The following is a 5,203-nucleotide window of genomic DNA, read 5'->3' as shown; positions in this document are numbered from 1 at the left end:
ATGTACAGTGCCCTCCATAATTATTGGCACCCCTGGTTAAGATGTGTTTTTTAGCTTCCAATTATTTTATTTTTTTTCTAAATAATATGGGACCTTAATGGAAAAAAAGAGAAAAATCCAACCTTCAATACAAGTGCATTTATTCAGTGGGGAAAAAATCCCACATAAAGAAATAATTATTTGACATCAAATAATGTGTGTCACAATTATTAGCACCCCTGGTGTTAATATTTTGTACAACCCCCTTTTGCCAACAAAACAGCACCTAATCTTCTCCTATAATGTTTCACAAGATGGGAAAAGACAGAAAGAGGGATCTTCAGCCATTCCTCTTTGCAGAATCTCTCTAAATCATCCAGAGACCTGGGTCCTCTCCTCTGTACTCTCCTCTTCAGCTCACCCCACAGGTTCTCAATGGGGTTGAGGTCAGGGGACTGAGATGGCCATGGGAGGAGCTTGATTTTGTGTCTGGTGAACCATTTCTGTGTAGATTTGGCCATATGTTTAGGGTCATTGTCTTGCTGAAAGACCCAGTGACGACCCAGCTTCAGCTTTCGGGCAGAGGGCAACAGATTTTGATTTAAAATGTCCTGGTATTTCAAAGCATTCATGATGCCATGCACCCTAACAAGGTTCCCAGGGCCTTTGGAAGCGAAACAGCCCCACAGCATCACTGACCCACCCCCATACTTCACAGTGGGTATGAGGTGCTTTTCAGCATGCGCATCTTTCGTGGTACGCCAGACCCACTTAGAGTGTTTGTTGCCAAAAAGCTCAATCTTGGTCTCATCTGAACAAAGCACACGGTCCCCAGTTGAAGCCCCAATACCGTTTGGCGAACTCCAGACGCTTGCGTTTATGATTGTGAGTGAGGAAAGGTTTTCTCCGTGCATGCCTCCCAAACAGCTTGTTGGCGTGTAGACAGCGCCTGATGGTTGATTTGGAGACTTTGTGACCCCAGGATGCTACCATTTGTTGTAATTCTGTAACAGTGAGCTTTGGAGATCTTTTGATTTCTCTTACCATCCTCCTCACTGTGCGTGGTGGCAAAATAAACTTGGGTCCTCGTCCAGGCTTGTTTACCACTGTTCCAGTTGTTTTGAACTTCTTAATTATTCCTCTCACAGTGGATATGGGCAGCTGCAGTTGAGTGGCAATCTTCTTGTAGCCTCTGCCTGACCTGTGAAGGTCGACGCACATCTGCCTCACTTGTATGCTGTGTTCCTTTGTCTTTCCCATGTTTAAGAGTGGATAAGAGAAATGGCCTCTGTGTCACGTCATATTTATACCCCAGGGAAACAGGCAGTGATGAATTACTAATTAAATGTTCCTACATACTCTGGTAAACTTTGTAAACTACTGTAGAAATGACAGAAATGCTTCAATTATATTTATTTCCTGGGAATTGTTAAGGGTGCCAATAATTGTGGAACAGGTGATTTAATGAAAAATAATAATTTTTTAGTCAGGGATTTTTTTATTTTCTTACAATTCATTTGAGTTGAAGGCTACATTTTCCTACAATTTTCAGTGTGACAGTATTCTTCTGCAATAAACACTGAATTTATTTTAAGGCTTTTAACACATCTCAACCAGGGGTGCCAATAATTATGGAGGGCACTGTATGTACAAACATGTACATGTAAAAGTACAATGTATGGTATATGTGATGTCATGTCCTGTCCAATTACCTTTTTGTAAGAGGAAAAATATAAAAGGACCCTTTTGTAAGACAAAAAGTGCAAAAGACAAAAAAATAATAATAAAGGATGTTCAATAAGTTTAAAGAAACACTATATGTACACACTTTTGTGTAGCTTTTGTGGCCCAGCCTAATATAGCTAACACAAGGCATTAAAACATCTAGAGAAATCATCTGGGAGACACTCAATGTCCCTGATAAGCATCTTTTTTGACATTTTTGCAGCTTACAGTAATGTAAATGACCATGTAACAATATAATTTGATTTAATAGGCACTGCTTTATGGTGTTCCTACTACAAATATAAAAATCCACACTTGACTATGAAAAGTGAAAAAATAAAGAATAGAACCAACTTTAAATAAATTATGCAAGTATGCTGCATGCATTTCCTTAGCTTTTCTTTACAAGGCAACAGCATGCACAGTGTGTTATAGGCTACACATGCCACTGTCAAGCTAAAACAAAGTAAAACAAACAAGCAAGTGCAGGATTCTACTTTTCATCCGGTTCAGTACAGCACTTTCTTACGTTGTCTGTGGACAATTGACAGCGCAAGGGTTGATTTTGAAAGCAAATTCAGCTACCAAAAGTAAACACATCCAGCGCCCATGAGCATGTGATAATTACAGTGTCGTATGACAATTTCAGTAGCCTGGCTATCGTGACTGCAAGTCTCCTCTTTTCTAGTCTGGCCAGGCAAACGATGAACAACAGTTGAAATTCCCCCCAAAAAGGGAACCAATGAATTCTGAGCATCTCCAGGAGCTCAATGGGGTGTCTGTAAGATGATGACATGTCCACAACAGGTGAGGGAAGGAATGGTGGGTCTAATCGATTGAGGCTTCAACCAGTAGCTTATGGAGGTATTTCATGAACGCAAGCTAGAGGCTAGGGGTGGGTGTGGCAGAAGGTTCAATGCGCATCACGATACACGTGCCACAATGTGATTCTATCATGATGTATTGCGATATTTACTTCAGTAAATGTGTAAAAATACTACGTACTTGTCAGTTGCTGTATAGCATTCATAAGTTCATTTTATTTAAGCAATTTAGCTTCTGGGACAGAGTTTCTATCACAACAGAAAGATTACCTACTCTCTAGTGAACAAAATGAACCAGTGGAAAATAGAATTTTATTATTATTAAATAATCGATTGTCATGAATCGATGCAGTATATCGGAAAAATAAGTATCGTGATGTCTTTTCATAAAAGGTGCAGTATTGTGAAAGTAAGTGTCGTGATGCAGTGTTATGACGATTTTTTTGCACACCCCTACTACAGCCACCTTCAGCATCTCCCACGGACAAATGTAGATAGAGAAGCCCTCAGCATCTCCCACAGAGAAATGTTGAGATGGTTTGCCTGGCCAGACTATAGTCTCCAAAAGGCTTGGTGTCCCTATAGCCAGGCTACAATTCCAGTTCAAAACTTTGTCGATCTGTTACATGTTCCTTCGTAATAGCCTCATCTTAACCCATGGCATACTGCATGTGTATATAAAGGAAGAATGTCCCTATAGGCGAGTACATTTAGGGTTTAACCCCAAAAAAATTGATACAAAAGGTTTTTTTATGGATTCTATTACTATTGGACCTGCTAAATGACATACTAAAAATCTAGTAAAATCTGACTTTGGGAAATGAGTTTTTTCAACATGGCTGCCATAGGCTTATTATAAGGGTCAAGAGACACTCCAGGTGAATAGGCCAACAAATTTAGCTTGCCGATATCACCATGAAACTTAATCCGGTGATTACTCACATATTTGTGAGAAAAAAATGTATTGCAAGTTTTCTGAAATGTTATGTTTTAATATGGTAATTGGACTATATCTAATTAAATATGCATTAAATTTCAAAATGCAAAACCTCAAAATCTGAGAAAAGCCAAACTCAAAATTACTCTTTTATTTTGTTTCTAGTAAGCCAGAAGATATCTTCAGAAGAGATTATGGACATCTCTTTTTGTTTTGTAGTAAATCTAAAAATCTTTGTGCAGACACACCAGCTAGCATTTTTTTTTTCAAAAGATGATTATTTAACATCTCTCTTATAGTTTTATGTGTCTCAAGTTCTTCCAGACATTCTTTGAGTCTGGTGGTATCATTCTTAGCATGTATTAAGGGCAAGGTCAGCTGTCCTCAAATCATAGCCTCTCCACAGAGGTGTCCTAAGGGCTGGTGCTGGGACTCCTATTTGCCATGTACACCACATCACTGGGCCATGTTATCTGTTCTCACAGCTTCTCATACTACTGTTACACCGATGAAGCACAGTTACTTTGTGCCAGATGACTCCACGGTCACACACATTTCCGCTTGCCTCTCTGAACTATCCACAAGTATGAAGGAATGCAACCTTCAGTTGAGCCTCGCCCAAAAGTACTGCTGGTGATCCCAGCCAAAGATTTAGGTTGCCATGATATCGAGCTCAATATGGATTCTGCTACTGTTGCCTCAAATAAGGCCACAAGAAATCTAGGTGTCATTGTTGATGACCATCTATCATTCTCTGACCACATAGCCTCAGTTTCCCAGTCATGTCCTCTTTTTCATACCCTAATTGAATACAAGGCCCTGACCCTTGCCTATGAAGCCACAACAGGCCCTACTCTGGCTTACCCGAAAGCTATGCTAAAGCCCTATGTCCTTTCAGGACATTGTCTGTCTCCAGTACCAACCGTTTCACCTTGCCCTCTACTTACACATGTAGTGGCTCCTGTCTATTCAGTTCAGCTGCTGAAAGACCCAAAATACCTAGTGACACCATGATTAATCACTGATGATGTGCCCTGACAAACAGCACATGGATATTATCATAGCAGTAGTGTCTTTATCCACCCAAACAGCACTCCAAACAAACAGATCCTGACAACATGTTAGTTCATGCCAATGTAATTATCATGTAGTAACCTTTATTTAAAAAAACTTGGATCTTGAAAATGACACCTTTCCTGAAGTCAGATTTTCCTAGATTTTTAGTATGTTATTAAGGACACTTAGAGGTAACAAAATCAGTTGAAAAACCTTTTGTATCAATTTTTTTGGGGTTAGGTCTTTTTTTTGCATAGATGTACTCGCCTACTATGTACAGCCAATTTTCAAGAGCTGCTGGTCCGGAATATAATTCAGAGAAAGGAAGAAATCAATGCACACTGGTACTATACTTCAATTAGCCAATGAAGCGACAGTGATTGGTCTGGAAATTACGAACTCGGGTCCCCAGTGTAATGGTACGGCACCTTAGCCAACTGAGACAAGGCACCCCCACATTCTTTGATTTCAAGCTTTAACAAAGAAAAACACACGCACATCCGTCTCAAAACTGAGTGCAGGACAAGCAAAGTCACATGAAAACTGAAAATAAAACGTCATGCTGCCCGAAATGTCACTATATTTAATTAAGAGTAACTCGAGCTCCGTGATGTCAAGCTTTCTCTGGATTATATGTAGGCCTATAGAGATCTGCATAGAGCGAACCCCTTTACAGGCACGT

The sequence above is a fragment of the Engraulis encrasicolus genome, chromosome 17 (genome assembly GCF_034702125.1).
Source record: "Engraulis encrasicolus isolate BLACKSEA-1 chromosome 17, IST_EnEncr_1.0, whole genome shotgun sequence".
Taxonomy (NCBI): Eukaryota; Metazoa; Chordata; class Actinopteri; order Clupeiformes; family Engraulidae; genus Engraulis; species Engraulis encrasicolus.
The sequence above is the reverse complement of the archived record's forward strand: the minus strand, read 5'-3'. Positions refer to the sequence as shown.